Source organism: Brassica napus, unplaced genomic scaffold (assembly GCF_020379485.1).
Source record: "Brassica napus cultivar Da-Ae unplaced genomic scaffold, Da-Ae ScsIHWf_713;HRSCAF=1035, whole genome shotgun sequence".
Taxonomy (NCBI): Eukaryota; Viridiplantae; Streptophyta; class Magnoliopsida; order Brassicales; family Brassicaceae; genus Brassica; species Brassica napus.
The window spans coordinates 7,322-20,000 of NW_026016767.1; positions in this window are offsets into that span (position 1 = coordinate 7,322).

Consider the following 12,679-nt stretch of genomic DNA (forward strand, 5'->3'; position numbering starts at 1 on the left):
CCCAAGGCCTTTTGGAAAGCCTGCCAGAAATAAGATGTAAATCTTGGATCCCTGTCCGAGACAATGCTTGCTGGAACACCATGCAACCTCACTATCTCGTCTAGGTACACTTGCACTATCCTGTCGACCCCATCCCCTTTCTTGATGGGTAGGAAATGAGCCGACTTGGTCAGCCGATCAACCACAACCCATACCGCATCTTTCTTATTCCTGGTCGTGGGAAATCCAGTCACAAAATCCATTGTGATGTGATCCCATTTCCATTCTGGTATGGGTAGGTTCTGAAGTAGACCACTGGGAACCTGATGTTCTGCCTTCACCAGTTGACAAGTGGGACACTTAGCCACCCACTCTGCAACATCAGATTTCATCCTCACCCAATGGTAGTACCTTTTCAGATCCCTATACATTTTGTTCAGTCCAGGATGAACTGAAAACTTGGACTTATGAGCCTGTCTCATAATCTCTTCTTTGAGTTCCTTATCATTAGGAACACTGACCCTACCATTGACCAAGATGGTACCATTGTCAGTTGTCTGGTACTCAGTCTTGTCATTGGCGGCTACCTTCTTTAGATTTTCATCCAGGCCCTGAGCTTGCCTGATCCTGGTCAGGAGATCGGCCTGGTTCACCGCCTCCAATCCCAGTGGCTCATCTGAACCAACCAAGGTATTGAGGTTCAAGGACCTGATCATCCCTTCCAGTTCATCCGCCTCCCTCTCAGATGACACTTCAGCCCTTCTGCGGCTCAAGGCATCAGCCACTAGGTTAGCTTTCCCAGGATGATAAGCTATGTCCAGATCATAATCTGCAACAAATTCCATCCATCTCCTCTGCCTTAAGTTTAACTCAGGCTGAGTGAATATGTACTTCAAACTCTTATGGTCTGTGAGTATTTGCACCCTGGCACCATAAAGATATGATCTCCATATCTTTAATGCAAATACTACTGCAGCCATCTCCAAATCATGGGTTGGATAGTTACCCTCATGCTTCCTTAACTGCCGGGAAGCATAGGCTATCACCTTCCCATGTTGTGTCAAAACACAACCAAGACCAGTTATGGATGCATCCGTATACACCACATAAGGCTGATCAGCCTCAGGCAACACCAGGACAGGTGCATTAGTCAACATGTTCTTGAGTGCTGCAAAACTTTTCGCACACTCCTCAGACCATGTGAACCTCACGTCCTTGCCTGTCAGCTTAGTCATAGGTTGAGCTATGCTCGAGAACCCCTTGACATATTTCCGGTAATAACCAGCCAACCCTAAGAAGCTCCTCACTTCCGTAGCATTCTTTGGCTGTGGCCATTCCTGGATACATTTGATCTTATCTTGATCCACTGAGACTCCTTTATCAGACACCACATGCCCAAGGAATCCAATGCTCTTCTGCCAGAAGCTACACTTGCTTAGCTTAGCAAAGAGCTTCTGTTCTCTCAGGCGGCCCAACACCGCCCTAAGGTGTCTTTCATGGTCCTCCTTTGTCTTGGAATACACGAGTATATCATCAATGAAGATGATCACAAACTCGTCCAAGTATTCCCTGAAGATGCCGTTCATCATCTTCATGAATGCAGCAGGTGCATTGGTCAGTCCGAACGGCATGACCACAAACTCATAGTGACCATACCTAGTTCGGAATGCTGTCTTCCTCACATCACCTGGTGCAATGGGGATCTGATGATACCCAGAGGCCAAGTCAATCTTGGAGAACCACTTGGCTCCACGGAGTTGGTCCAACAACTCATCAATCCTGGGTAAAGGGTACTTGTTCTTCACAGTCACCCTGTTCAAACCCCTATAATCAATGCACAACCTAAAGCTACCATCCTTTTTCTTAACGAATAGGACTGGTGCTCCCCAAGGTGATACACTAGGGCGTATGAACCCCTTCTCAAGCAACTCCTCAAGTTGCTTCTTCAGCTCTGCCATCTCAGCTGGTGCCATTCTATATGGACTTTTTGATAACGGGGCCGTTCCAGGTTCCAATTCAATGATGAATGGGTCAGCCCTATCAGGGGGAATGCCCTGTAGTGCCCCAAACACATCCTGAAATTCTCGAACCAACGGTATACCCTCTGGGTCACAGGCCCCTACAACCTCATCAGTGTAAATGGTAGCCAAAAAGGCCTCACAACCATTTCCAAGCATCCGTTCTACTTGGACTGCTGAAACCACCAAACTACAAGAGGTTGGCTTGATTCCTTGGTACTTGATCGGGGGTCCAAACTCATTCTCAAGTTGCACCCTTCCCCGGTGACAATCTAGAGTTGCCCGATACTTTCCCAACCAGTCCATGCCCAAGATCACTTCATGATGCTTGAGGGGGACAACAATCAGATCTATAGGCATCGGCCTATCCAAGATCACCACAGGGATGTCCTTAACCAGACCGAGTGAGTTCATAACTTGCCCTCCGGCCGCACTCACTCGTTCAGGACCATCCCATGTTCCATACTGGAACAAACCTTTTCCTATCATACTTGGACTCACAAAACTATGTGTAGCTCCAGTATCAAATAGTGTGTGTGTTTCCACACCACCAATACTTAAGGTCCCTACACAAGACCCATCAAAGTATATCTATCCATCCTAGATTCCATACCATGCAATTCTACTGGAATTGTAAAAGTAGTAGTCTAGAGTGTTACCATTGATCGCTTGGAAAGGCCGAGCCCCATCCACATCCTTGGATAGCTCATACACACGAGGTGTGGAGGTCTGGCCTCGTCCCTGAACTGGCCTGCTAGCCTCCCCACGTCCCTTACTTTGGTTGCCTTGCAACTTAGGGCAGTCCCTGCGGTAGTGGCCCTTCTGGCCGCAGTGGTGACAGGTCCTGGACTCACCCAACGGACTTGGACAATCCTTGGCTGAGTGATCCATCTTACCACATCGAGTGCAGGCACCCATGGCCTTCCAGCACTCTCCACCGTGGTATCGTCCACACTTAGGGCACTCTGACCTACCACTTGAGGTTTTACCCTCCTCGGTCGAGTCCCTCTTCCTCTTCTTGTCACCACTCTGACCCGAGGATACCACCACACTCTTCAGCTTCTGCTTACCCTCCTCGGTGAGGTTGGTCTCCAGCAAGGCCATCCTCTCAACCAACTCAGAAACCGTGTGGAACTTACAAACAGAACAGTAGGTTCGAAGTTCCACCCTTAGGCCTCGGATGAACCTTCGGACTTGAACCTTCTCATCCTCCAGTTCTCTTCCCACATACCTTCTGAGTCGGTTGAACTCTTCTTCATACTCACGAACAGTCCTCCGTCCCTGAGTCAAGTCCAGGAACTTGGACTCCAAACGATCCCACGCCTCAGCAGGAAAGTACTTATGGTTGAACTCAACCTCAAAGTCAGCAAAATGCTCAATGGTGCCATTGGTACGCTTGTCCAAAGCTAACCACCAGTTATGTGCATCTCCCTCCAGGAAGTGTACTGCTATGTCCTTCTGGTAGTCCTCAGGACAACGCGTGGACTTGAAGTTCCGAACCAACCGGGTTCTCCACTCGTCCGCCTCCATAGGATCAACACTTCCAGCAAAGTGTTTGGTTCCCAACTTGGAGATATGCTCCAGCACCTTCAGGTAGTCCATACCATGCACTGGCCTGACCGGTGGGTCTATCTCAATCACCTCGGCCACACGGCCAGCACCAACATCAGTCACTCCAGCAGCAACCCGAACCGGGGGATTAGCCTGTCCTACGGACGAGTTCACCAATGGTGTGAACGCCTGTGTCAAGGAGGCTATCTGAGCTCCCATGACCTGCATAGCTTCCACCAAGCCCCTTATGGTCGGCTCAATGACCTCCTCAGCACCAGTGACCCGAACATTGTTTGCATCAACATTCTGGCCACTCCCAGCACCAACGTTGGATGACCCAGTATCTTCTCCATGGACTTGCTCTTGTTGCTCGTCCACATTAGTTTCATTAACCTCAGTAGGAAGAGTTGGACCCACTGGGAGTCCGGTGGCATTATCCACCTGCTCCACCAGAGCCGGTAGCACTGTGGTTGGAATGGTTCCAGCTGGTAACACTCCGGTCTGTTCAGCACCATCCTGCCCCACTGCTCCAGACGCCCCAGTCGCCTCCTTTCCTTTCCGAGATTTATACCTTCTTGTTCCCTTAGGAGTTACAAACACAAACAAAAGGTTAGTCCACAACTGAACACACAAACCTCAATCACTCCTAAGTTAATCAGTAGAAAAGATTACTTAGAACCCAACTATCTCACCATGAGTCCAAACGGCCAAGTGTGTGGTGAACCAATAACCCAACAAATCCTAGAATCAAGAATGCTCTGATACCAACTTGTAAGACCCGATCCTGGATTCCTCAATCCAACCAGACCGCGGCCTCACCAAACAATGCAACCAATTCCATCTTTCATATTCAAGTTCAAGTGTTAAATAATTCTAAGTCTTTTTCAGAGTTTTGAGGTTCCAACATTCACACTTAAACAATCAAGCATCAACTAATGAAAATAGATACTTCATAGATATTAACCAAGGTTCATACATCATTCATCATCCTAAATAATAGAATACATACTAGAATCGCATAAGTTCACAAGTTGCACAATAGGCTACAATAATCACACAATTTTCAGAATCAACCCAATCACCACACATCTTCCCATGGCCGCGGTCCTCATGGTGCTTTTCCCTTACCACGGTCCATTTCTGGTCCTGGATCCAACACAAACAACCACACAATCACAAGGTTAGATTACAAAACAAGAATCAAATCACATTGCATGGTCGGATCCAATCTAGTCAAGAACAATCATCAAAAATGTCAAATCTGACCCCTTTAAAAAGAGATCCAAATACCAAATAAAATTCATGATAATTCATGATAATTCAGAAGAAAAATATTCCCATAAACAGATTCAAAAGAATCGGCTCAGATCATAGTGATCTCGGCCATGAACAGCCCACACAAGAACAAGGGACTTTCATGGGAATTTGATCAGGCCAAGGCCTTAGGATCAATGAATCCTTTCCTGTAACAACATAAAACATTCCATAGCACAACATATAAGAAGAAACAGAGTAGAAGAAGTCAGAGTAAGGAGTAGCCAATCGATCCAAACCGGCCAGGCTCACACGGCCATCATCCGCGGCCTTGTCCGGTTACTCTTGGCCACACCTCTCACCTTAGGAGTTCGGTCTCCAGGGGCGACTTCCTTCTCTTTCTCCTTTGCCTTCTCCTTGTCTTTCGGTCTCAAATCCATCCTCTTGATCACACGCCCAAACACACCAGGAACACTCAAGAACAATCTCTTGGATCAAATCGGCCGATCCAAAGTTTCTGTCTCTCTTTCTCTCTTGAATTTTCTCTGTGTTTCTCTCTGTGTGGAATGAGTAAAAACCGACCAGAATGATCAGAAATGAGAGAGAGAAGACGATTTAAACTGTCCCCAACCGCCTGGGCGAACAGTTACCAAAATCCCTTCCTTTCTTCCCAAAACCGTCCCATAACCGTCCCATAACCGCCCCTTGGCGGTTTCTCCCCTTTTCTTCCTTTGGCAAATCGATCACTGAGCCTCAGCTCACACTCTGGGAGCTTGCCCGCTCCCTATCCCAAGCCTAAGACCCATTTGGTCGAACCGTCCTGCACCCGGACCATCGGCTCGCCCAGTAACCGTCCCGGACTCGCCCACACTGATCCGAACCAGAACGCACCGTTCACTGGATTGAGCTGACCCCCAACTGTTCCCAGCTGATTGAGCTAGCCCACCAGCTCCTGTGAGCTGAACAGATCATGGTGAACTGATTACCAGCTGAACCGAGCTGATTGAACTCAAACCAACACTCGTCCAGCTGCCTAAACACTCACCCAGCCCCTTTACCCTTATTTCCATCGTATCCTGGTTAAGTCTCAGCTGACTGATGCCCTTAACCTTCATTCACGGCCATGATACGCTTGTCTCAAGGTCTAATGACCTGACTGGTGCGTCTCCCCGCACCATGGCCAGTCCGGCCAATCCTATCTAGGATCGGGGACATGACACGCTGACCCTTCCCGTGGACTGTTCGGGTGATTTTGGCCCACGTGACCTGTCTGTTTAGGTTATACAAGACGTCTGTGGGTGTCCGCTAGCACACACAGGACGTCTGTGGCTCTCCGTGAGTGTCGTGTGTGTATTTCTGTGTCTGTCAGCACACACAGGACGTCCGTGGCTGTCCATCAGTACACATATCAGCACGTTGGTCCTTGGACTTAGCACGCTGGCCCTTCCCGTCGACTGTTTGGGTGATTTTGGCCCATGTGGGCTGTCTGTTCACTACACACAGGACGTCTTTGGGTGTCCGTCAGCACACACAGGACATCTGTGTGTGTCCGTCAGCACACACATGACGTCTGTGGCTGTCCATGTGTGTCTCGTGTGTGTCCGTCAGTACAGACAGGACGACCGTGGCTGTCCATCAGTACATATGAGCACGCTGGTCCTTGGACTCAGCACGCTGGCCCTTCCCGTGGACTGTTCGGGTTATTTTGGCCCACGTGGGCTCTCTGTTCAGTACACACAGGACGTCTGTGGGTGTCCCTCAGAACACACAGGACGTCCGAGTGTGTCCGTCAGCACACACAGCACGTCCGTGGGTGTCCCTCAGAACACACAGGACGTCCGTGTGTGCCCGTGTGTGTTCGTCAGCACACACAGGACATCCGTGTGCTGTCCGTGTGTGTCCGTCAGCACACACAAGACGTCTGTGGCTTTCCATCAGTTTGCATATCAGCACGCTGGTCCTTGAACTCAGCACGCTGGTCCTTGGACTCAGCACGCTGGCCCTTCCCGTGGAGTGTTTGGGAGATTTTGGCCCATGTGGGCTGTCCGTCAGCACACGCAGGACGTCTGTGGGTGTCCGTCAGCACACACAGGACGTCCGTGTGTGTCCGTCAGCACACACAGGACATCCTTGGCTGTCCGTGTGTGTCCTTCTGCACACACAGGACGTCCGTGGCTGTCCATCAGTACACTATCAGCACGTTGGTCCTTGGACTCAGCACGCTGACCCTTCCCATGGACTGTTCGGGTGATTTTGGCCCACGTGAGGTGTCTGTTCAGTACACACTGGACCTCTGTGGGTGTCCGCTAGCACACACAGGACGTATGTGGGTGTCTGTGAGTGTCCGTGTGTGTCCGTCTGTGTCTGTCAGCACACACAAGACGTCTGTGGCTGTCCATCAGTACACATATCAGCAAGTTGGTCCTTGAACTTAGCACGCTGGCCCTTCCCGTCGATTGTTTGGGTGATTTTGGCCCACGTGGGCTGTCTGTTCAGTACACACAGGACGTCCGTGGGTGTCCGCCAGCACACAAGACGTCTGTGGCTGTCGGTACCTGTCCATCAGCACACACAAGATGTCTGTGGCTCTCCGTGTGTGTCCGCCAACACACAGAGGACATATGTGGCTGTCCGTCAGCACACACAGGACGTCCGTGTGTGTCTGTCAGCACACACAGGACATCCGTGTGTGTCCGTCAGCACACACAGCACGTCCGTGGCTGTCCATCAATACACATATCAGCACGCTGGTCCTTGGACTCAGCATGCTGGCCCTTGCCGTGGACTGTTCGGGTGATTTTGGCCCACGTGGGCTGTCTGTTCAGTGCGCACAGGACGTCTGTGGGTGTCCGTCAGCACACACAGGACGTCCGTGTGTGTCCATCAGCACACACATGATGTCTGTGGCTGTCCGCGTGTGTCTGTGTGTGTCCGTCAGCACACACAGGACGACCGTGGCTGTCCATCAGTACATATGAGCACTCTGGTCCTTGGACTCAGCACGCTGGCCCTTGCCGTGGACTGTTCGGGTGATTTTGGCCCACGTGGGCTGTCTGTTCTGTACACACAGGACGTCCGTGGGTCTCCGTCAGCACACATAGGACGTCTGTGTGTGTCCGTCAGCATACACAGGACATCCGTGGCTGTCCGTGTGTGTATGTCAGCACACACAGGACGACCATGGCTGTCCATCAGTACATATGAGCATGCTGGTCCTTGGACTCAGCACGCTGGCCCTTCCCGTGGATAGTTCGGGTTATTTTGGCCCACGTGGGCTCTCTGTTCAGTACACACAGGACGTCCGTGGGTGTCCCTCTGAACACACAGGACGTCCATGTGTGTCGGTGTGTGTCCGTCAGCACACACAGGACTTCCGTGTGTTGTCCATGTGTGTCCGTCAGTACAGACAGGACGACCGTGGCTGTCCATCAGTACATATGAGCACGCTGGTCCTTGGACTCAGCACGCTGGCCCTTCCTGTGGATTGTTCGGGTTATTTTGGCCCACGTGGGCTCTCTGTTCAGTACACACAGGACGTCCGTGGGTGTCCCTCAGAACACAGGACGTTCGTGTGTGTCCGTCAGCACACACAGCACGTCCGTGGGTGTCCCTTAGAACACACAGGACGTCCGTGTGTGCCCGTGTGTGTCCGTCAGCACACACAGGACATCCGTGTGCTGTCCGTGTGTGTCCGTCAGCACACACAAGACGTCTGTGGCTTTCCATCAGTTTGCATATCAGCACGCTGGTCCTTGGACTCAGCACGCTGGCCCTTCCCGTGGAGTGTTTGGGAGATTTTGGCCCATGTGGGCTGTCCGTCAGCACACACAGGACGTCCGTGGGTGTCCGTCAGCACACACAGGACGTCCGTGTGTGTCCGTCAGCACACACAGGACATACTTGGCTGTCCGTGTGTGTCCTTCTGCACACACAGGACGTCCGTGGCTGTCCATCAGTACACATATCAGCACGTTGGTCCTTGGATTCAGCACGCTGACCCTTCCCATGGACTGTTCGGGTGATTTTGGCCCACGTGAGCTGTCTGTTCAGTACACACTGGACCTCTGTGGGTGTCTGCTAGCACACACAGGACGTCTGTGGCTGTCCGTGAGTGTCCGTGTGTGTCCGTCTGTGTCTGTCAGCACACACAAGACGTCTGTGGCTGTCCATCAGTACACATATCAGCACGTTGGTCCTTGGACTTAGCACGCTGGCCCTTCCCGTCGATTGTTTGGGTGATTTTGGCCCACGTGGGCTGTCTGTTCAGTACACACAGGAAGTCCGTGGGTGTCCGTGTGTGTCCGCCAACCCACAGAGGACATCTGTGGCTGTCCGTCAGCACACACAGGACGTCCGTGTGTGTCTGTCAGCACACACATGACATCCGTGTGTGTCCGTCAGCACACACAGCACGTCTGTGGCTGTCCATCAATACACATATCAGCACGCTGGTCCTTGGACTCAGCATGCTGGCCTTTGCCGTGGACTGTTCGGGTGATTTTGGCCCACGTGGGCTGTCTGTTCAGTCCGCACAGGACGTCTGTGGGTGTCCGTCAGCACACACAGGACGTCCGTGTGTGTCCATCAGCACACACATGATGTCTGTGGCTGTCCGTGTGTGTCCGTGTGTGTCCGTCAGCACACACAGGACGACCGTGGCTGTCCATCAGTACATATGAGCACTCTGGTCCTTGGACTCAGCACGCTGGCCCTTGCCGTGGACTGTTCGGGTGATTTTGGCCCACGTGGGCTGTCTGTTCAGTACACACAGGACGTCCGTGGGTCTCCGTCAGCACACATAGGACGTCCGTGTGTGTCCGTCAGCACACACAGGACATCTGTGGCTGTCCGTGTGTGTCCGTGTGTGTAACACCCCCGAACCGTCCTAGGCATAGGTCGACCCACCGGCCAACAATCAAACAAGAACATGACCGACGGACGACCCACACCAAGGGTTCGAGATGAAAGGCCAACCGGCCAGCCAACAATCAAACAAGAACATGACTGACCGTCCAACCCACCACCATGGTCCGGAAGCGCTACGTGACGGGCTAGGGACAATCCGGTCAGAGTCACAAACTTTACTCCACGACCTAGACCAGTTCATCCACTAACTCGTCCCGCTGCGTCAAGGCATAAGGCTTTGCAACCCGTACCTAGAGTTAGCGTTTTCCGTTAGATCAAGGCCTAAGGCTTTTCAACCCGTACCACGACCTAACGTTGTGTTAGACCGGACTAGTCAAATATCAGAGTACTCATGAAGCACATATAAAACAATTACTTTATTGATTCAAGAAATATCCATACATTGATATAATTCGAGACCGGTCCCGGCCTAATGCCAAATCGAGTCAACTAAACACAAATCCACAATACCGTTTACAAAAGGCATGAAAATCTACACCGGCGGTCCTAACGTCCAGCACCAAGCTATCCGATCATCCTTACCTAAAGCAACCTGCAAAAAGGACGACGGAGTTGGATGAGTAACCTAATGTTACTCAGTGAGCTGGCGGCCTCTACCCGCAACCTAGACTCTAACCCGGACAACCCAAAATAACAATCAATCTAGCCCTAGCATGCAATAAAAGCTAAGGCTAAGCAAACCGTTACTAAGTTAGACTTGGCCTCCTGCCATGATCTAGCTTCAAGTAACGGGAACCTGCATTAAAACAAGTCAACAAACAATCCCTAGTTAACCATATATACGCCTGAGTTCAGTACTCATGTAGTGTTAGACACTTAGACTATACAAGTATCACTAGTCGATCGACCAACAATCAAACAAGAACATGATCGGCCAACCAATGATACCGCATAGCTTTAATATCCACCACCCTTCACAAGCAATCCCTCAAACACATACAGGCCAACATCAGGCCTACAATAACCAAATACACACCAAGCCTAATCCGGTACCTAAGCCAGACTTAGGACTTAATGTCAGAACCTGCAAGCAAATCAATCAACCACAAACACAATCACAATAATAAGACTATGAGTATCTACGACTCGATCTAACTCGTAACACCGTATATCAGTGTTACACTGACTCGAGGGTTCCATAACCCTCTACGACACACTAACACAACACTCTAACCTGGGCCCTGGTGATTTAGTGTTCCTCCTCTCTATCGGCAATATCCTATCTCCCTACCACAAAGGCCAGAAGAAGGAACTTTCAACCGACCGCGGCCCACAGTCCTTCGGGTCACCGCGCGACAGCCCACAGTCCTTCGGGTCACTGCCACATTACACCGTCGTGTAATACTCAGCCATAGTACATGACACCGTTCGTCTGAGTCTTCCCGATCCAGCGAATAAGGGGTTTCCTTGAACCCGCTGGGTACGAGGCCGAGGAAACACTAATCACCCCTACACAAGCCTAGTATGGGCGGGTTTCGCACATACTGTCGGCACACTCACAACAAAACAAACTCAATCTAGAACCTAACCTAAAGCCAAAGTTCCAGATCCAAACTAGACACTCGACTCTACAACACAAACCAGTAGTACCAGTAGTCCGGCCTATATGGCCTAAGACCCTTAGTACTAACTACTAAACAATAATATCAATACTAAACAATACAATCAAACCGTTACCCAGATAGTCCAGCCTCCCGCTGAGAAACTAGCTTTAAAGATAACGGGAACCTGCACTCAACAATATCAACACGCAATAATAGAAAACATGATGCATCCTAGCCCTAGTCCTAGTCAGGTTATTAACTCAGTCTTAATTCCATTCATCTCAGCTTAGCCCTTGCTAAACTGAGTCCGGTTCCATAAATAAAATAACCCTAAGGACTCTACCATTCAATAACGTGATCATTCTATTCTATATGCAGACTCGATCTACCCTAAATTCCAAGTGGAATTCAAACAAACCAACTCACAGTGTTCTAGGCGAGAAGCAGCTGGTTGATCGGAGAGGACTTAGCCAAAACCCAAGAGACGCCTTGACTGGACTGGACTGGACTGATCTTGTCTTGGACACAACCTCGGCTTCACCATGAAGAAACTGAAAGGCCTCGATAGGCTGATCTGGACTCGGACAGAACCTCCATTAGCTTCTGGACAGTTCTTCGACTTCCCGGTGCAGTATCGAGTAGAACTTCGACTGATCTGAACCCATGGAACTGAACTAATCTTGGACAGTACCTCGCTTAATTGTAGGAGAATATGACTGGCCTGGACGGATTGAATTGGACAGAGCTTCCGCGTCACAATCGTAAAGAATCGACGATTGGACGGAACTGGCCTTCTCGGTGGAGTATCGGTCTTCAGAATCGACCATACTCTAGATCGACAACTTTATTTATCTCTCTCTCCATAGCCACGTTGACTTCCCATCTGAACTGATCTTCCCTTGATTGATCTTCAGTTGGACAGAACCTTCCCAAGGCGATGACTCGAAATCAATAGAGAACTGATCTCGAAAACTCTCTAAAACTCTCGAAATAGCTCGGAATCACTTGCTTTCTTTTTCTACTTTTCTCTCACGTTTTTAACTTGGTTTGGACAGGTCTGGATGTGAAGAAATGAGCTGGGGTTGTGGGGTATTTATAGGAGACACCAGCGAATCAGCTTCAGGTTGGTGGCAGCCCGTGTGTCGCTTCGCATGGCTCCGGACGCATGCACGGCGGCACCTCGTGCTCCACATGGCTGGCTGCATGTCCAGGACACATGCAGGACGCCACCACTCCTCCCAGATGTCAGGCTGCATGACTGGAGCTCATGCAAGGCGCCACACATCCTCACACATGTCAATCAGCATGCTTCGGTTGCATGTGTCGCGACATCTCGTGCTTGGCCGATCCACCTCGTGCTTCACATGGCTGGCTGCATGTCCAGGACACATGCAGGACGCCACCACT